The 22,519-nt window shown below is 38.8% G+C and overlaps 1 protein-coding gene across 3 annotated transcripts in view; it reads right to left on the reverse strand.

Moving 5' to 3' along the window:
* The window catches only part of sox13 (SRY-box transcription factor 13), a 61,531-nt gene extending 60,181 nt beyond the window's left edge, over nucleotides 1-1,350 (reverse strand). For 2 of the 3 annotated variants that reach the window (XM_079683095.1, XM_079683094.1), the window contains exon 1: nucleotides 1,070-1,348. The gene's annotated coding sequence lies outside the window, so the exon portion shown is untranslated. Of the gene's footprint in view, nucleotides 1-1,069 lie in introns of all 3 variants that reach the window. The other variant, XM_079683096.1, reaches the window with a different exon arrangement.
* Nucleotides 1,351-22,519: the final 21,169 nt, after the last annotated feature.

Here is a 22,519-nt window from a genome sequence, read left to right on the forward strand (position 1 = left end):
TATATATTCTAAGATAATGGGGAAAAGTCCCTTCTGCATACTGACTACTTACTTTGGTTACATAAAGTACATTTTGCTGATACTTGAGTTCAGCACTTTTACTTGTAAAGGAGTATTAAAAAACCAAAGCATTTCTACTTTAACTCAAGGAAAGAATCTGAATATTTCTTCCACAGCTGTGACAACCTTAGCCTCATACATTCACAGTTTTAAACGCCAGGGGAAAATAATCATAATTCTTCCATTGCAGTGTAAAAGCCAAAGTTAACAAGCAGAAATAAAAAGGTGTTGAAACTGTATAAATGTTGACACCTCAAACTATTCTTGGTGAACCTGCTGATATCTGCTAATTTGCATCTGCCAACACAACTGACATCATCCTCCTCTTAATCATCATCATCATCTGTACTACCAGACACATTCAGAGGCGGATACATAAACATGTCACCAAAGGAGTTACAGTAGAAGAAGTGCAAGTGAGAATAAAGTGTTGAATTTAAAAGAAGAAAAGCAAAAACACACATTTTAAGGAGTTGCAAATCCCTAAAAAAGTGAAATTTTATTAAGAAGTCCTATTTAATGATTCCACAGAAACACACCTGACCAGGGGTGTGAAGTCAGGATGTACGTACTCAAGTAGCCTACTGAAGTAGTATGTTGTCCTACTTGTGCTTTACTTGAGTATTTCTTGGAACATTTATTGTACTTTTTACTCCACTACATGTATTTAACACTTATAGTTACCAGCTACCGTTGGCTACATGTAAACAAACATTTTGATATGATATCATGCAGTATCATTATATTAAAAACACATCGTAAATGGTCTTAACATGAACAAACTACAACAAGCAATATAGAAGGGATCATTGTTTTATACTTCTAAGTAACATTAAGGAGTCATGTAGTGAAGTATTTGCAGATCGAAGTACGTCTACTTTTATTAAATAAAGGATGTTCTTCCTCCTCTTCACAGAGAAGTTTTGAACCCAAAAGCCGCGCGACCCTCAGTTTGTTTGTTACTTAATGACAAAGCTTCGTGTTTTAATGTGATCAAGAATTCACTCACCAGTCCCGGTGTGCCCTGAACTCTCCACGGGGGAAGAAGAAAAAAAACTTCCGTCCGTCCTCTCCCGCTTTAATTCCTCGGCGCATTCACGGCACCGGGGCTCTTATTTCGGGACGGAGGCTCCGGTCCTTCACAGTGGAGAAGAGCCGGGTGTTGGTGGTTGGATGTCGGGGAAACGAGGTGTTCAGCTGCCGTGCGTAAATGTTTTGGAGACATAGAGCGCAGTGGTGACTTTCTATCGGTCTCTGCTCCAAACACTCACCGTCCACAACGCTCACCTCCCACTTAAAGGGAGAGGGACTGATTTCCAGGTGGTGGTGGCGGCGGTGTGGGGACAGGGAAACAAATCTAATCTGCCACTGGCTTCTTCTTGTCACATTCACACGCATCGATCCGACTATTGATGGGTTATTTCCCGATAATTGACAGGATTTTTTCCTCCTTTAAATCCATATCCAATCCAATATCTATTTGTTTTCCTTAGTTTAGTTCAATTCACTCGGCTACCAACGTGGATAAACAACTATTCATGCAACTAATACGTTTTATCTTCGTTAATGACTAATCGATTAGTTATTATTTGTATCTGGACAGCAACATCCCAATGACATCCTTTTAATGTTTTAGGGACTGTATGAAAATTATTAGAGTTGGGAGGGGAAGCGGGCATCTTCTCTTTTGATGTTTCTTTTTTTCATCACTGAATTTTGTATTTGTATGATGTGAATTAAATGTTGTATCATATATTTGTGTATGTTTACTTTAGTTCAATTCACTCCGCTACCAACGTGGATCAACAACCATTATCTGCGTTATTGACTAATCTAGCAATAGTTTTTTCAATTAATCGATTAGTCGTCTGATCTGGACAATAACATCTTTAAATGTAGAGACTTTAAGGAAATGATTAGAGGGGGGACGGGGAGGGTTTTGAGTGGAATTGACTCCGCTACCAACATCGATAAACAACTTTTTACGTAATTGATTACTTCTTATTATCGACTAATCAATCAATTGAGTAGTTGTTTGTTCTTGACATCCCAGTCACAAGTCAGACCAGCTATCTTAATTAATAAGTCTTATCTTCATTATCGACTAAGCTAGCGATTGTTTTTTTTTCAACTAATTAGCTTTTTGAACTGGACAACAACATCCCAGTGACGTGTTTAAATGCCTAAAAGACTGTACGAAAAGTATTAGACAGGGAGGGTCAGGTGTTTTGCCTAAAGAAGGCCAGTCAGGTGATTTTACAAAGTCTTTCTATATATTTATTTATTTTATTTTACACTTTATTTTCTCACACAATTTTAGACGAATATAATCCAACTGTTTTTACTTTAAAACCTCCGGACCAAAGTGCTGTACAGAAAAATACAAAATATATATAGCCATATAGTAAAAGCAATAAACCATTTAACAACAACTTTCCATGCAACTAATAAGTGACATTGCTGTTATCGACTAATCTATGGATAGTTTTTGCAACTAATCGATTTGTTGTTTATTCAATACAACAACATCCCAGTGACATCTTAAGTGTCCTAGGAACATTATTATTATTCTTTCTTTGCCAGATGTCAGAGAGTCAGATGCTTTCAGAAATGTTTTATATTAAATGTTACATTTGATGCCCAATGTGACGTCTTAGGTACTTTATGAACGTTATTGGGGTGCAACTTTTTTTTTTTAAAGACATTCTTGAATCACCACATTTTAGACCAGCTAGAAAATAATTATATATAAAGAATACACACACATAGTCAAATCCAAACAATAGCTAACATGTTACTTTGCTCTCATGTCTTTATAGGGTTTATGTTCCCATACTAATTAAATAAGTAGCTAATAGGACCAATTTATTGAGATACTTTGAAAACAAAATACATGCGGGTCATATCAGTTATTGCATCTCTATATGATCCCTCTGTAAATAATAAGATTTAGTCATCACACACTGCCAGTTGTTTTACTTTGTGTCGTGAGATGAAACATGATGACTAAGGCTAATAGGACCATTTATGCTTTCATGTTTTCAGCCCATGGGTGATTTAAACACACACCCTGTATCCTCTGTTATTCCACCTCCACTTCTTGTCCAAACTTGTCATATTCATTTAAAGATCTGTTCACCAGGGTTTTTGCTTCACCTTAGGGTTTTAAGAAGATATGATTAAAGTTAGGAAGAATCTTGCTGCATTAAAAAACTGAGAAAAGCCCACCCAACATGCAGAGTTTCTTCCTTGTATTTTCAGCTCCATCTCAGAAATATTGCCTCAAACTATTGTTGGATCACAACAATGTTTTTTTCTGTCACTCAACCAGTGGATAAATCAACCAACAAGTTTCCTTCTCTAACATTTTGTTTTATATAATGATTTAAAAAAAGTTTTCCAATCTTTTTAAAATGTGTATTTCCAGTTTGGATTTTATTCGCCATAGCTCACCAAAACATCTACCATCACCCGAATACTATGAAACAAGATAGATAGAATAATAATGTAACAGAAGTGAAGAATAAATTGTATTTGTGCTTCTCAAAGCAAACAAAAATAATGACATTTCTAAAATTGAACAGCAATAATCCACTGTAGATTTTTTGGCGCCACGAAAAAAATCTGTTTTCCTCACAAAGGCAAGTCTTTTCAGAATATGATTTTAAAGTTGTTACGCCTTGAACAACAAAGCATGGTTCTATTTCACTCTCATTTTATTAATGTTGACTCAACACTCTCACCGACAAAAATATATTACCATGGTTAGACTTCACAACTTTTTGTGTGATTTGGGGGGAAATTACCTTCTAATCTGTTCATTAGATTTCCTTTCTATTCCCCACACATATAACAAAACACATCCACACGATATATCCACCCTATATGTATCACGCATTCATTTCTATATGATTACACTTTAACCCCAAATCCTTTCACTCTATGGCTGCATCATTTGATATTTTATATTGTGTATCTCTGGAGGGCTAGACCTCAGGCTGTGATCATAAGTATGCCAATTATTCCAAACAAAATCGTAAAGGTCCCAAAATGTTTTACCATTACTTCATTAATGTGTCCATCTATCTTACAATAATTTAAAGAGTGTTAAAGGTGAGTCTTTCTATTGGTTTGACCGGTTAAACTTACAGGTAAAAGTCAAACAAAACCAACATCTTAAAGATGCGTTATGCCAGAAATCTATTTCGTATTGCACACTACTTTCATTGAACTATGTTGAAAGTGAAATGTGGTAGTTTTTCCAAATAGCCACACTCCAAGTAAGAAGGTAGACATCTTTGAGAGGAGTGAGGTGAAAAAATCAATCCACTAACACATCTTCAGACAGCTCCTTCTGAAAGGCATTGATGGATTTGCACTCAGATATTCACACCAAAAGTCAAAGAAATATTGGTGTGATTAATGTAAAAGAAAGGTGGTAAAATGTAAACCCAGCTTACTTCCTAACCTCCACATACTTAGCCAATCGGTGAGAAGTGGTCGTCACTTTTCCGATATTGGCAGGTAGCAGAAATGCAGTCCTCCGATTAATACCAAGTGTAATGAACCCCAAAAGTCTGAAACATGAACAAACAACAATAAACGCAAATTACTTTTCCGAAAGCCCAACGCTCCAAAAAATTATAGATTCTGCTTCCATGGCAAAGACATGACTCTACAACTGGTAGATCCAAACCAAGAGTAGTTAGAGTTAGGGTTAGGGTTAGGTGGGTCATGCTATCACTGTATTCTCCAAAATAATCACTTTTTGTTGCAGTTTGTTGTATTTTCGCGGCCTTTAACCCTTACTGTACAGTAGATGCATAAGTGGGTCCAAAATGAACCTGTGAGGTGGTTTTCTTGATATCTTCGTAATACATTTTTTATATAATTTCATATTCTAGCTATTCCTCACAAAACATGTTTTTGATATCATGCCATGCAATGTTCAACTTACATTTTATACATTTTAAGAAGTTGTAGTTTTTGTATTACTACCCCAAGCTTCCATAAGTGGGTCAAAAATGACCTACATGCATTTTCTATGGAAGTGAGTGGAGAGAGGAGAAGAGATGATATATTTTAACAACAAACGTTCACATTCATGTGTTTTCGTGCCATTCATGACTCTTGTGTGAAAGAGTGTGTTGTTATGATGTATCAACAATTTAGCTTACTTTATAGTTAGCTAACGAGCTAGCTATCTAACATTTCTGTATGTATTGTTTGTGTCTGTGGGCGTGTGTGTGTGTGTGTGTGTGTGTGTGTGTGTGTGTGTGTGTGTGTGTGTGTGTGTATGTTTGCGTGTGTGTGTGTGTGTGTGTGTGTGTGTGTGTGTGTGTGTGTGTATAATGTGTGTTAGTGTGTGTATGTGTGTGCGTGCATGCTAATTTTCATCTTTTTCAATTGTCAATATATTCCAAACCTTTTTTTCCAAATGTCTAAAAAAAAAAAAAAATGTAATTAGTGAAAAATAAAATATAAAATCGTTCTTGTGTGGACCAAAATATAATTAAAACGTTTTAAAGTGATTATTCTTAACCAAAATGGCAGAAAAACACGTTATTCTAATGTGGGTCATTTTTGTGTAGGCTCAAATCACATTTCACGTTTAAAGCCATTTTTTCGGGAACTGTCAGAAAAAATTGCTTTCGGTCCAGTGGGACATTTTTCAGACTATTGGGGTTTCCAAAAAATGGAACTTGGGAGCAATCGCATGGCACCTTTAAAAGCTGTTTTGATTATCTGAAGAGAAAGTCTGATGGATTATACTGGCGCCTGTACTCCAAGCTCTGCCATCGGACAGGAAATACTTCCGTAATTCACTGTTGTATAACTTTCAACAGGTTTTAAAGGTCACCTATTGTGCAAAAATCCACTTTTTCATGTATTTTCTACATAAACATGTGTCCCCTCTGTCATAACGATGTTTTGGCTTGTGTAACCATTAGCTAACCTTCCCCCCCCCCCCCCACCACCACCTTATCACCTGAATCTCCTCCTAGAGAACCATTGTGTTCTTTCTAGCGAAATATCTCTCAGAGGGGCGTGTGGAGGGGCTCCTTATTTTCATCTAAAGTAACAGACAGAGAATCAGCACTTTGGAAACAGGGCTGAAACAGAGGGGATTATGGGTAATGCTGCAATGATTGTAATGGTTCCTTTAGATCTCGTGTCCTTCCTCCTGCCCGTTGAGTGGTGATGTAACTGCGCTATTTACCATCACAGGTAGGGTAATGTTAGGCCCTAGGACAAAAGGTGAAAATGTCTTCACCCTGTATAGACCCTTTTTCAGGTTCTCTGACCACACACATGTTTAAAAAGTGAAAACTAAGATAAGAAAAGCCAGTACTTTAACTCAAATGCTTCTTCTTTTTTTGCCATATAATGTACCTCTTTTAATCTGCTTCAGTGTGGGCTTGTTACGATACGATACGATAACACTTTAATGGTCAGATGAAGTCTGAAATGTAACTTGCATCAGCTCCATGTGTAACATCAACATAGACAAATATCAAGACATAATGTTGTACAGTAAGCTGTCTGATCTGCACCTGTGTAAATAATGCAGGCAGTGAAGAAAGGCAAAGCAGAAGCTGACCGTACGTCACAAAAATGTGTCAGAAAAGAAAGTGAAGACCTCATATCAAGAATGAAATAAAGGAAGGGAAAGAAAGAATCTGCGAGGTCATGGGAGTGCACACGGCGAAGGGGGAGATAAAAGGAGGCGAGGCGCTATGGGGACAGAGTGATAGAGAAAGAAAGAGGGACAAAGAGAAGGGGGAGAGAATGAAAAAGAGAGAGAGGGGAGAGAGAGCTGATGTGCCATTTCTAATCCCTCCTGTTCGTGGCTTTGTGCCGTGGCCCAGCAGGAAGTGGGAGCTGGGCAGACAACAATTAACAAAAGAGCTGTGAAGAATACAATTAGCCATCAATGGCTAACCACGGGCCTTTGTGCCTGTCGCTATGGAGACGGCACAACACCACTATACTGAGATTACAAAACCCTTTTCTACACTTCTCCTTTTTTTTTGTTCTCTCCATCTACCCTTTTTTTCTCTTTTACCCTTTTCCCTTTATTCCACTTTTCTTCCGCTTTCAAACTAATGTCCCTCATTTTCTATTCATCTCTTTTTATTCTCTCTCTGACACACACACACACACACACACACACACACACACACACACACACACACACACACACACACACACACACACACACACACACACACACACACACACACACACACACACACACACACACACTATATTCTGCTCAACTTCATAGAGACTGTCTTAATTAACACATAGATGGACATCAAAGGCTAATTTGATTGACAACAGGTAGACTACAATTAGGCATATCAGAGCGGCATGTTATAACACCTCGAACAGTGGGTCATTATAGATAACACATCGAACAATGGGTCAATATGGGGGTCATTATAGATAACACCTCGAACAATGGGTCAGTATGGGGGTCATTATAGATAACACATCGAACAATGGGTCAATATGGGGGTCATTATAGATAACACATCGAACAATGGGTCAATATGGGGGTCACTATAGATAACACATCGAACAATGGGTCAATATGGGGGTCACTATAGATAACACATCAAACAATGGGTCAATATGGGGGTCACTATAGATAACACATCGAACAATGGGTCAATATGGGGGTCATTATAGATAAAACATCGAACAATGGGTCAATATGGGGGTCATTATAGATAACACATCGAACAATGGGTCAATATGGGGGTCATTATAGATAACACCTCGAAACAGTGGGGTCATTATGGGGGTCATTAGCATACAAATGGGTCATTAGCATAAGTAGTTACAGTTTCAGGCACCTGTGAATTTATAAGTAGTAGCAGGTGTGACCTTTCACAGCTGCTGTCACTTTTTATGCACACTAAGATTCAAGATTCAAGATTCAGATTCAAGGCTTTTGTTGTCATTCGCACACAGCTACAGTGTAGTTATGTCGTTCAAAATCTTAGATCACAGGCTCCTCCAACAGTGCAACACAATAAAAAAGATTTATTTGATGGGGTTTATCATCGTGACCGGAGAAATGTGCTCAACCTGGCTAACTTTGGTGAGTCTTAAAAGTTTTAAGTAAGGGAAAATGTGCAGTGAGGATGTCATTCACGAAAAAAACAATACCAACAGGGTGGCTACATACTAAACAAAGCTACTACTTGACTCACAATATTGATTTTAAATGATTTTATTGATTTAAAAAAGGTCGTATTGCTTCCTCTTAAAAAAACAGTCCTTTCCAACAACAGCTCTATCTGCGGTCGACAACAACATAACTTGAAATGATGAAAGCAGTAATCAAGGTTTTCTGTAACGCAGTGGCGAACCGTGTCTATCACAACGGGACCTTCTGTAGACTCGAAAATGCGGGTGTTCTAGTCAGACGGACGTCACGGAGGCAGTCCCTTTGCGTTGGAAGGACTTTTTTTATAACGCCCATCTTTTCACAGAATTGTCGTCTTGAAAAGGGTAATAACAACATCTTCACCTGTTGCCATGGCTACGAAACAATAAACAAAAAACAATAAAACCTCAAATGAATTGCTACGTAGCAGTAGGTAGGGCCAGGGCCTTCTTTCAAGGATATAGAATACCTTAGTTGAAATCAACGTAACACTGTAATATTACAGATCAACAACACAGATACGATTCTCATTTATCTTTTTCATTATATTTTATTTACATAATTAATTCGATTTTTTGTTTGTTTTATCTGAGTGTTCCAGGTTATTCTCTGAACACCTTGAAGGCCGACACGGTTCACCACTGCTGTAACGTGTGCACGTCACAGCAGTGGTGAACCGTCACTATGGGCTGTGTTTTCATTACAGCTCAAGTTGCATGCTGAGACTTTGGTTTCTGAAAGTGGCATTTTCATAAGCCGGGTTTATCATTCACTCCTGCCTGTTTGGCGTTTCGGCGATACAGTGAACGTTACTGTGCCGGTCAGGGGGCAGAGGAGTAGCTCCAGCGAAAATCAAGCTGGGAAGAGAAGTTTTCTTGTCAATTATTACCTGGATTTGCATTGCTCACACCAAGGAAGGACACAGGGTGCAAGGCACTGTCATGTTTCTATTGTGTTGTGTTGCTTTGCCGTTATTTATGCTTTTGGTATCTGCGTTGGCTAGTGGTTTAAATCTCTCAAGTTGAACACACTTCATGTGGAACTCCAATACACACATGGCTTTGGTGGGAATGATATCCAACACACAACTGTCTGTTTCCACATCAGAAAATATATCTTGTATGGCAGCAGTTCTTTTCCCCAAGCTAATTCAGGTTTATTAGGCATACTACAAGTCAATACAACTCTTCTGCCATAAAATACATCTTTACAAATTGTGTAATGTTCAGTTTTTTAAGTGGCATCTGACAATTTTCAGAGATTTACACTTTCAAGTATATGCTTTTTCATACTGAGGTCATATTTAAAGCTGTTGTTGTACAGGACCAGTGTTAGGAGGGTTACTTTTCAAATGTATTACGTTACAATTACAAGTTACCGGTAAAATATTTTAATCAGTAACCTAATCTGAGTATAAAAGACTTGGCACAAAATACATATATGAACCTGAAAATGAGCATAATGTTATTACACCAAACCTAAAGGTAACATAGTTTGGTATAATAACATATCCTACTATGACCTTAGTAATTAAACATATAATATATTGATAGGGATGGTTTCAAAGCTTGACTTCATAGGCATCCCCTAATAAATCAGTCATCTAATGTATTGTCTTTTAGTGATTTTGTGAGATCAGTTTCCTCTTGAATGGTTTTCTGGTGTATGTGTTTAGTGAAGCTATCAGGGGGCACAGTGCAGAGGGAATAGTCTCATTGGTCACATATTAAACCACACTTCCCATATCACTGACAGTTTATCATCCTTAGTGCTAGCTCTCCTGCATGATGCAAAATGTTTCCAGTTTGCTGACACACACCGGTTATTTCTGCTACTTTCTGCTCTCTTCACGGTGTTGTGGAGCCAGTGATTCTGTCATGGCATGGAGACAAGTGGAAAATTACAAGAGGAAGTCATGTCCACAAACTTCCTCATCTTACTTCTGTTGCTTTTATACACATTACATTTACATTACATGTTACTTGTTACTTGTTAGATGCTTTTATCCAAAGCGACTCACATACTCAATACTGTGGGCAATCCCCACAGGAGCAATTTGGGGTGAAGTGTCTTGCCCAGGGACACGCTGACTGCAGTGGGGTTTGAACCTGTGCCCCCCTGATTCGAACACCAATGCTCTAATCCATTGCACCACAGCCTCCCCAGGCTACACATTTTAATCACAAAATAAGGTCAGTTAAATGACTGCTAGATAGACCAGATGAAGACTGACTGAGATCATGACAATTATTACATGGCTTGGTTGGATACTGGATTCTGATTGGTCGATTTGGACATTCCAGAGGTCTGCTATTTTTCCATAACTGACCGTTGCTAAGGAGAACAGACCGTTACTATGGATCATCGGAAGGGACTATATGCATTGGATGTGAACTGTGTACGAAAACACGGTGGAATAACTTTGGAATATTTATTTGTATATTTGTGGAGAAAACTTCAGATTTATGATGGCTAATCTGTCCCCAGTAAAAATAAAATATAAGAGCAGTATGGGCTCTGGTAGTGATTAAAGACTGGCAAATGGCAAAAAAAATGTTACACTTTCAGAAAACCTCGATCAGTGCTGTGGTCATTTTTTTCAAGTTCCAGCTGTTGTTACGCAGTGGACTATTTTCTCAATAGAAGCAATCAAATCATTTAAAATCAATAAAAATGCTAGGTCATCCTCAACATGTAACCCTAACATATACTCAACCCCCACTGTGATTCAAGTACCAGTTCTCAACAAACCCTTAGAAGTATATATGTAAGTTTATTTCAAAATGTAATGCTCAAGTTGTGAAACTGTTTCTCTCAAGGACAGAAAGACTTCACTCCCACACAATAAACACACAATGAACTCTTCTAAAATTCCACATCAAAATACATCATCCTTCAAAAAATACTTACGCTTTCACAAGCTCAAGTTCCTGTGGCCAACTTTTCCATTAGCCTTTAACATCTTGCATTCTCCATCAGTGAATGGATATTGCTCAGTTGTTAAAGAAACCTCATAAGCACACCTTGAGTTGAGAATTTTTTTTTTTTCAAACGAGGGTTTTCAAGGACACAAATAATTTCCCGTGCTCATGTGCATTCCTGTTAGAGAGCGGAGACACTGTGTGAGTTTAAAGGGACAGAAACATGAATGTGTTGTAGAAACAGGAAGCTGTTAATTATGGCAAGCCATTTGAGTATTTATTCCATATCCTTGATATCAGACGGCAGCTGCCTAACAAGTTGGCTCTTTGATTTCACTTGTTAGATAGTACACTAGTTTGGCACTCTGCTTTACTAGTTCAATAACATATTATACTAGTCACTCTTTTTCAGCAACTAGTGGCACTTGTGTCCGATTAGTTAGCACATAAGCTTTACTAGTGAAGCCAGGAGCAGCACTCGTAGCACCAAAGTACCAACTAGTAAGCTTTTTTATGAACTAGTGGCCCTCTGATCGTACTAGTGACACTAAAAGTCTTACAAGTTAACTAGTGCGCTGCAAAAGCTCTGACATGTTAACCAGTTACAAAAAAGAAGCAGAACTAGTTAACTAGTGGCATACCTTTTTATGCACTTTGTGCGTGTGATTTTGTTGGGGCGAGGGTAACGATAGATCCGTATAAAGATAAACAACCTCAGCCTTGGACGAATATTTATGGAAGTCACAGCGATCTCTCAGCCTCTCAGGAAGGCTGTGATTCGAAGAGGGTTACTTCCTCTTTCTATCCATCACTAATGTCCCTCCTTCTGTTATCACAGTTCTATTCTAATCCAGCACCTTTCAAATTGCAGCTTAATAAAATGTTTTAAAGAGGATCTATATTCCTGTCTGCAGTCCTAAGGCAACTTTCTAATTTTAACAAAGTATTCAATGTTCTTACCTCATTTGATATACAGTCATATGATCATAATTACAACAATACTTTTGTTTTATATTTTTGTAAATATGGTCATATGACTGTATTTTAAAACACAGTGTATTTAAGCTCTTAAAGAAACAATTTGGGCTGGGTGGCGCTCTATATCTTAGGGCCAATAGGAGACCTCGATGCATTATTTCCCCTCCTCCTCATTAGCATTCTGTGCGACTAGTGCGACTAGTGCACATTTGGGATCCACTAGTGCGACTAGTGAACATTTTAAGCCCGACTAGTTCACTAGTGGAATTTCAATGTATCTCACTAGTTAACTAGTAAAGGGCGAAGGGTTCACTAGTTAACGTGTAGACATTTTGAGCCCCACTAGTTAACTAGTAAGGCCAAAAGACGCGTCAACTCGTTAACTAGTGAACCTTTTGCCTTTACTAGTTAACTAGTGAGTGATTCTGGGTGCGACTAGTTAACTAGTGCAGACAAATGTATGCCACTAGTTAACTAGTTGTGCTTATTTTGTGTAACTAGTTAACATGTCAGAGCTTTTGCAGCGCACTAGTTAACATGTAAGACTTTTAGCGTCACTAGTACGGTCAGAGGGCCACTAGTTCATGAAAAAGCTTACATGTTGATACTTTGGTGCAACTAGTGCTGCTCCTGGCGTCACTAGTAAGGCTTATGTGCTAACTAGTCGGACAAAAGTGCCACTAGTCGCTGAAAAAGACTGACTAGTGTAATGTTTTATTGAACTAGTAAAGCAGAATGCCTAACTAGTTTGACCATATCTCTAACAAGTGGAATCAAAGAGCCAACTAGTGTAGACAGCTGCCGTCTGATATCAAGGATGTGGAATAAATACTCAAATGGCTTGTCATAGTAGCAGTGTTAGTAGTAGTAGTAGTCGTAGTAGTAGTAGTAGTAGTAGTAGTCGTGGTCGTAGTAGTAGTAGTAGTAGTAGAAGTGTTAGTAGTAGTAGTAGTAGTAGTAGTAGTAGTAGTGCTAGTAGTACTGTTATTTCATATTTATATATACACCATAAAAGCATAATAGCCGGGCCTAAGATAACTAAACTCCAATTATTCTTGTTCAAACTTCATACTACAGAAACCATTTCATATCCGCACAAATGTGCCATTGTGTCCTTTCAAAGCACAGAGTTTTTTAGTTTTTAGTAGAAAGCGTAGTGCCAGCTTTACAATCTCATAGCTTTATTCTCCCTGGTGCCTTTCAGGTCGTTTACCTTTGTCTGAGCTGTTGAAGCCGGCCAAGCCTTGCTGAGCGGTGCCAGCCTGCTGTGTTTGTTCTGAGGCTGAGCCACGCTTAACACTTTCAGCACGGTTAGCCGTATCTTTTAGCGTAGCATTGTATATCCCGCGCTCTCTACTATGATGCCTCAACCTGTAATTGAACTCTTGGAGCACGGAGGTTTCCATATTAAAGTGACAGGATGTTTAGAAGATTAGACTTTGAAGAGGCCTCATTATGTTTGTTGGTTGTTTTCCCTTTCCTGTAGTGTGTTATATAGGTTTGTTTGTGCAAAGGCTAAAATCCCAAAGTTCCCTCCATGCTTCTATTGGCAGCAGAAAAGAGTGCAATACAAAGGTGAAAGGGTAAATTAATAGAAAGCAACACCATCTTATTTGGACTTAACAGAAATATGTAAATGCAAATGGGTGTGAAAAAAGGAAACACAGGCATTAAAACATATTCAAATGTTGGGCAATTGATCTTTAGTCGCTGATAAACTTTGATTTTAATTAAAGTTTTCATTCAAATTAAATTCAGATAAACAAAAAAAGAATCATAATTTTCATTTTTCAATAACGCAGCTTATCATAAATAAACACACATATAATCAAGAGACAACATGTACTTCTGTCATGTCAGCCATTTACAAACATTTCAGTAAAGTAAGTGGCATCATGTTACATTGCATTTAATGTTCTCTTAATGTAATGGTTGGAAAATAAGTAAAAACATGTATTTATCCTTCCTATAGTCTGTTTGCAATGCCTGAAATGTGATTAAGGTGTGTGATGAACAGCAGAGAATGAGATTTTGAGTCACACAGCGGACGCAGTGGCACTCTGCAGAATTGTTGACTCTAATATGTCAAGAAATTGAAACGAGAACAACAATACTCAGAAATCTATTACGACAATTTGTGCAAATTAGCAAAAACTAAATAAGATATTTCAGATAACTTGTAATATGAAAAACAATTGCCTTGGAAGTAATCAACTGCATTAATGTCATGTTAATATCGATCTCTTTTATTTAGTGTTTTATTCACCAACAGTGCATGCACATGTGGTCGATGTGTACATACTAACAAACACAAAAGAAACAACGAACATTACAAAACATGCACAGGTATGAGTAAAGAGAGGGGGATAATTATTATGCAGTCTTTACAGGATTTATTAGCTTTGTACACTCGTTTCCACTGCCTGATAGTTCACCAGAAACTTAATGAAGGTGTGTGACAAACACCAGAGAAGTTTGTGATTTTGAGTCACAGTGCGGGCGTAGTGGCAGTTGCTCGAGGCGTGTTGTGTACGATCAGCTTAACGTAATCTAGTTGCAACATTTCATAACACCCCGACCTCAGTGGTAGTGAGGGAGCCACGCTCTTCCTGTGTCCCACTTGGCCCCTCTTCGCTGGGTGCTCAGATCCTGATGGTGGAGATTGGAATCAGGTCACTCGACTGTTATCTCCACACAGACATTAGATAGATATCTGAGGGTGCTGACTGCACACACACCTGCCACACATACACACACAGACCTAAACAACCCAAACAAGGCAAGAGCCAACATCTAACGTGAGACACACAGTTTTTGCATGGGTCAATTCTTTTTTTCTTTTTTATTAGGGCTTTTTCATAACAAGTGTTTCATAGTACACATTTAGGTGTTTATTTAATAAAGTTAACAAGAAATCTTTAATTTATTTTACATTTAAATCCAAAGAACATGGGAGATGTGTTTGTCTGTTAATGTAATGTAATTGGCACCTATTTATTTTAAGAATGTAATCCACTGGATCAAAGTCATGGTGATACCTATTGGTTAAATGGTTACCCTATTCACCTTCTTCTCCCTCCTCGCTAGCTTAATTATTTATTTAAGGGATGGTTATCTTAAGTTATCCCTGATACATTTTTTGTTAAATTATATATGTAATTATATCACGTTGTCCAGGCATTTGTGTAAATATGCTTTATGCATATACTTTATTTGATTTGATTAAATATACTGTGGAACGCTCTGCCCCTGCACATCAGACAGGCCTCCACACTGTCTGATTTTAAATCGCTTCTTAAAACCCACCTCTTCTCGTATTAACATATTTTAGAGTGTTGCTTTTATTGCTTTTAAATTGTCTATTGTTTTTACTTGTACTTTCATTGTTTCATTTCATTTAATCGTTTATTTGAATAGGGATTTTAGCTTTGAGCTAATTTCCATCCGTAGTCCCTGACATACAACATATAAGAACATGACATTTTGTATGTTTTGATTTGTTTATTTGCCTGTACAGCACTTTGGTCTGGAGGTTTAAAGTGCTTTATAAATAAAGCTGTATTGTATTGTATACAAATATAGATGACGGACTGTATAAAAATAAAAAAACATGCATGCAAAGTGTCCCCTTCAGCATGCTGTATGTAGTAATAAGTCAAGTTTACTCTCCATCCTAACACTGCTGCATCTCATTTCACAGATAAACACAGATTACACCTGAGTACAGTCAGTACAGAAGTAATGATAATACTGTAGGTCATGTTGATACTGCCGTCACCTACATTTCAAACAGTCTCTGACCCAGTCTCTAACTCCTCAATGCAGAAATGTTGGTGTCGTTTTTTACCATCATCTCAGTTTGGACAAACATGTCAATTCAATGTATCAATCATGCTTTCATCCCCTCAGAAATATCACGGACATCCGATCATTCCTACAAACCACATATCTCAAAACATTCATCAATGCATTCATTACCACTAGATGAGATTCTCCTCCCTGGAATCCATAAAAAAAAGAACTCTCCTGCCCCCATCTCTCGCTACGTGTTGCCTTTAGAATACATTTTTAGATTTGATTGCTGACTTATAAGGCCTTGAGTGGCCCTCACTCTTATACTTATATCTTTCAAGGAGACAGAGCCTTTGGTCCTTAAATACAATCCAAACACTGGAGCGATGGAGCTACGGCTAATGGTGCCAATGATGGGTGACTTGTTAAATATCATCAAATAAGATAGATAGATATATACTTTATTAATCCCAAATTGGGAAAGGATTTTGTTACAGGACCAATGTGTTCAACATAAAAATTAAAATACTTAAAAAAGTGGAATAGAGTTAACAATTACAAAATGAAAAATCGTATATAAAATATGAACAATATAACCACACTTAATCAGGTGCTAATCATGATTGTAGGTTGTCGAGTGCAATTCACTTATATAAAAAAAGCCCCTAAAGTGTGTAAAGATATTGACATAATGCTGTGGATTCAAAGGCTCCAATCTGTTAGTATGGTTTAATAGCAAACACTATCTATTCTGTGACCTATAACACCAAGCATGTGCACCAGAGAGAGGGGGGGGGGGGGGCTCTGAGATAAACACCAACAGTGGAAAAACCTCAGAAGATTATTCTGCTTAAATGGCACAATATCACAGCGATAGTGAGATCTGCTTATGTGTCAATTTGTGCAGAACAAGGTATATTAACCAACATGTAAAAAAAGGCACACACACACACACACATAGCAAACCGCACTTGGCCTGCTGAATCGAAACAACGGTTTTTGTGAGCGAGTCAACATGTTGCAGATGCTCCCGCCCGATAAGCGAAGTTCACATTATTTCTAAGAAGCGAGGACACCGCAGCACCCTGTTTTTCCGACCCTTCATCCGCTGAATGCAGAAACACAACAACAGCGGAAGCACGTGAAGGCGAGGGCGAGGGCTTCGCAAACATTAGCCTATAGAGATACGAGACCACAATGACCTGATTGAGCCGATAGCGATGTGCACAATGTTCTGCGGAAAGTCTCCGGAGGACGGAGCGCCATCCAGTCGGCAACAGTGGTGTAAAATAACTGAATACATTTAATGAAATGCGGTACCTAAGGGCAATTTTAAGGTCTTTGTTCTTCACTTGAGTATTTCAAATGTTTGCTCGACACTTAAATAAGACTTTAGTCACACCTGGAGTCAAATTCACATGCAGTAAATTAAACAATTAAAATGTGTTCGACCTACAAGCTTCATCAATGATTTTAATGAAAACATATGATTCTGAAATGGCCCAATCTGCATAGCGTGTACTTTGACTTTTGGTACGCTAAGTATACCCATACTTTTTATACTTTTACTTGAGTAACATTTTGAATGCTGGACTTTTACTGTAACAGAGTATTCCTAAACTCTGGTACTTCTACATTTCCTCAAGTACACGATCTGAGTACTTCTTCCACCTCTGGTCTGCAAACACGACCCCATGTTCAGCGTGAACATCTCAGGTCACCTGGACGTTGTCACTTATTCTCACCAACAGACACCCATCACCTCACGCTGTTCCCCCCTTTCCCCCTCTATATATCTGCAGCCCATGTTTCAGGCACTTTGCCCTCAGCTGATGGAAAGCAAATAACAAGCCACATAAAAGGCCCTGCTACGAACACACACACATGCACAAAATGCACACAGTCGCACACAAGATAACAGGGCCTCTGCGGGGGCGAGGGAGTTGAGGGTCGAGGAGGGGGGGGGGGGGGGGGGGAATATGGCACTGCCCCACACAAAGGCAGCCCTGAAATAGCCCCCTCGCACAATGAGACCTGCCACTCTGTCTATGAGATAATGTCTAATTGAAAACACTGCAGCCATTGTGCTCCTGTCACCGGCTCTATTGTCCAGATAGCCCTCTCTCTCCCCCCCCCCCCTCCACCTCTCTTTTTCCATTGACGCGGCACGATTGTTCGTCGCCATTGTGGCAACCCTACTCTCTCCCTCTTTCTCTGTCTCTCTATCTCTCCCTCTCTCTCTGTATTGTTATAATTTCATTACTTATTTGTTTTTTGTTCCGCTTCTCCTTTCACTCCCCTGCAGACCTTTTGTTCACCATATTTAGGCACTTCATTGGGATCTGCTGCCAATGTGTGTCTCTGCCTCTGTGTGTGTGTGAGCAGGTGTCAGTTTCATGAGGAGATAAAAACAGGAAGCAAGATAAAATAGTTCTCCGAGATGAAATAAGGCCCTCGGAGGCATCACACAGATTGGTTTTATCCATGTGTTTGCTTGGGGTAATATGAAACATGGCCCTGGTCCTCTGGGAGAAGTGGCTTTGAGGACAACAGGCATTGTCCAGAGTGAATTACAGTCTGTGTTGACATTGTCACAGCTTGCCAGTGTCCAAAAACTATGGACAAGCTGTAACCTAATGACACACCTGGCAGGGACAAGGAAAAGGCAGATCATGAATCATGGCTCTGACAAGGCCATGGTGGACCTGAGGTGAAGTCGAGTAATGCTCCAGAGGCCTGAGGAATCTCCTGCTGCTCATCTTACCGCTGCTATTAATAAGGCTCTTCTCAAACGATACGATGTTGTCTGTATTAAAGGCTCTCAATTAGACATCTACTGTATCCACAAAACAACTATTAACAATGTAAAGATGTAGACTCATGTCTGCCTGAGCACAACCTCTGAGTGTTGTAATCTGAGCTTCTTTATGATTCTATCTACTATTTAATATTCCATTCCTCACATACTTATGTATAACATCCTGCTTTATATTTTTTTTACAGTACATTTCTATTTCAACATGTATATTTTCTACTATTTTTTAATGCTATTTTATTTATATTGAGATGTTTACATTTTGGAATGTTTATTTATTTTAATATTTAATGAACAATGCCATGTTTTTTTATGCTGCTGCAACGCAAACAATTCCCAAATTAGGATCAATAAAGTACTTCTTATCTTATCTTTATCTTATCTTTGTTTATACAGTCGGGCTGGCCCCTTCTGTGCATGTGAGCTCTTTCAGCACGGTTGTCGTTGTCTTCACTGCTAGCAGCGTTAGCACTGTTAGCAGCATTAGCACTGTTAGCAGCATTAGCACTTTTAGCAGCTTTAGCAGCTAGCTCAGCCACTGCTTGTCACGCCACCCCGACCCTTGGTGTTGTTGCAGAAACGTTTCTTACCTCCCGCCGATCTACCACCATGTTAACACTGATAGCTCTTTCAGCCTGTTTGCCATTGTTTTTGCAACATTAGCACTGTTAGCTGCTAGCCGCTAGCTCAGCCAGTGTCCTCTGCAAAGTCCCTCCCCTTCCGGTGGACCTCCATGGGACCTTATTTCGAAAAATTATGTATTGAAGTCAATGGAGAGAGAAAGATTATCTTTCGATCCCATTTGAATCGTGCCATGAATTACACATATGATGTTTGTTAATTTAAAAGATAATTTTGCAAGTCAAAAAAAAAAAAAATGTGTCGTAAAACTGTGAAGCAACACATTTGTTTGTGTGAAACGCTCAATGAACTAAATCTCTAGTCTCGCAGAACAACACACCAAGATGGCCGTCACTACTGTCTTGTCAACAAAACGATTCACTACCCTCACTATCAACACAATGAAACACGTCCAGAAGAATGTCATGCAAAGCTGCTTGCCTGCCTTCCTTTGATTCTCTCTGAACTGCCTGGTCTTTTTAATGTTTAATGTCAACCATTTGTGCAGATAGCGCGAAGTAGAAAAGATCGGCGATTGCCGGTGTTAGCGTTAGCATTTCTCCCCGGGCTTAAATGGTGTATTATAGAATGATCACACCGGTGACAGTACTCTTCAAAGGGTTCACGAAATATGAGTAGTACTCTTACTGTTTAACATTTTGGGTTACTTAATGTTACTTGATATTAAGGCTAATAAAAATGACAAGGCTGTAATGCTAACTAACGTGCTAGCTACTAGCTAGGTAGCTAACTTGATCCAGCCACTCCTGGTCCTTTGATCAGACGGGTAGCGAAAGAACGAGCAAGACCCATTGCTTGTATGATAACAACCTGGTACTAAGCACACAGGCATCTTGTTACAGTTATCTTATCTTAGCCAGCGCCATATAGATAGATTATATCTATATGGCGCTGATCTTAGCTATCTCTTAGTGAGGAAAACAATTGTGACATCACTTATGCGACTCTGGGATTTGTATTCTTTCGAGATGCGTATTTTTCATAGTCTTATATTTCAACAGTTTTACGACAAACTGTGACTTTTTTGACACGGAAATTATTTTTTAAGATTGACAAACATCATATGTGTAATTCATGGCACAATTCAAACGGGATGGAAAGATACGTTTTCTCTCTCCATTGACTTCAATACATTATTTTTCCGAAATAAGGTCCCATGGACCGGAAGTAGATGGCCGTTACTTTGCCACTCTATAGAGAATTTTTAAGTGTTTTGATCATGCTAGGCAACACAGTCTCACGACATTTCGTGTTATAGACAAAAAATTAATCTATTGATTCGTGTTCAACAACACGATTTTCACATTTTTTTCGTTTCACACAGAACGATTTTAAAAGCAATGTAAATAATAACAAATTTGAGGGAAAAAGAGATAAAGAAAGATACAGATTTCAGTATTTTGACACAGAACGATTTTAGAAGCAATGCATTTCTATTGTTAGTATGTTTCGTGCCTGCACCAAATAATAACAAATTAGAAGGTGTAGCGCCGAGAGATAGGGAGTCGGAGGCGGTGCAATGAAGGTACAAAGCTGGCTTTAATGAGCAGCAGAAATGCAGATGTTGTCGGGTCGCAGCCCGGGAAGACTAGAGAAAGCAGAAAGGAGGGCACACAGTAAGTACCAACAACATATATGTCTGTGCGGAAACAATACCCCCAACCCGTAGTTCCATGAGTGAATTATGTACATAGAGTAAATTAGTGATCACTACAAAGGAAACATTTTTTTTCAAAATACAGATTTCAGTATTCTGAGGCTCTGAGCCCCATTTATTTTCCTCGCGGACGGCAAAAAAACTCCGACATTATACAATTTAAAATAAAAGGGATAGGGTCTGGCTTAGGGTAAGATATTGAGTAAGAAAATGTTTTTATGGACCACACAGCTTCTGGTCTTCCAAGACCCGATCGGACAAAAAGACGTGGTGCAGGCACGAAACATACTACCAATAGAAATACATTGCTTTTAAAATCGTTCTGTGTGACACGAAAAAAATGCAAAAATCGTGTTGGTGAACACGAATCAATAGATAGAGGAAACAAAAGTCCACTTCCAGCTCAGGTCTGTAAATGTTTCCATTCATGTAGGCCTACAGGATGAAAATAAACGTGCAACAAAAATGTCCTTAAATCAAGAAATTTCTTTGTAATTGACAGTTCACTTTTTAAGCATGTTAGGCCTACATTCAAATTTCACAGTGATTTGTGCTTGTTCCTCAATTAGGTTAAAATATGTCCCATCAAATGATGACATTCATCAGTGTAAGTTGGAGTTTTGGCAAATGCTAACTTGGTAACATGCTTAACAGATGGTGAACACAATAAACTTGCTAATTATCAGCATGTTAGCATTTAGCTAAAAGCATTATGGTGTCTAATGGCGTATTTCCACTACAGAGCGTGCCGTGCCTGGCCCGCTTTTGGTTGCGTTTCCACGAGGCGTAGTTCCGGCTAGCGGGTACTTTTCACAGTTTTTCTGGCTCTCCAAAATCGAGGTTCTTTCCGGGCCAACAACCGGGCTGAGTATGCTAAACTAGTGAGAGAATCGCTGGCAACTACAACAAGATGAACATATTTGACCGTGATTTAATTGTAATCCATGTTTCAAAATGATGCCGAAGTAACAACATACTGACACCGGTTAGTAAAAACCATGAATTAATGCTTTGACAAGTCTGCAGACAGACGGCAGACGAAAAACCTTTTAAAATGCGTGTTGTCTAAATGGAGATTGCCTAAGCTAACGCAGTAACTGCTCCAACCGTCCACACTCACAACAATGGCCTACAGACATAAATAAACCAGCGACTGTATTCGCCATGACACAGACAGTCTGTGGTTTGTACTTAGTGCTGTGTACCGGTACGCCGAACCGGTACTGGACTTGTAAAAAGTTTCGGTTCAAGTCCGGTTAAAACCGGAACGTCGGGAACCGGTACTTACGTATATTCTCCTTTTTGTTCTAAACCATCTAAAACCTTCCATAGATCGAGAAATTTGCGCTGAGAAAAGACGAAAAACATTGTTTTGGCTCCTGATATGGCGGCCATTACTGAACTCACGAAGTCTCGCAAAATATCGCAACTGCTCGCGAGATCTGTGTGACGTCAAGGGAAGCTGGCTTAGACAT

The sequence above is a fragment of the Notothenia rossii genome, assembly GCF_949606895.1.
Source record: "Notothenia rossii genome assembly, chromosome: 5".
NCBI classification, from domain to species: Eukaryota; Metazoa; Chordata; class Actinopteri; order Perciformes; family Nototheniidae; genus Notothenia; species Notothenia rossii.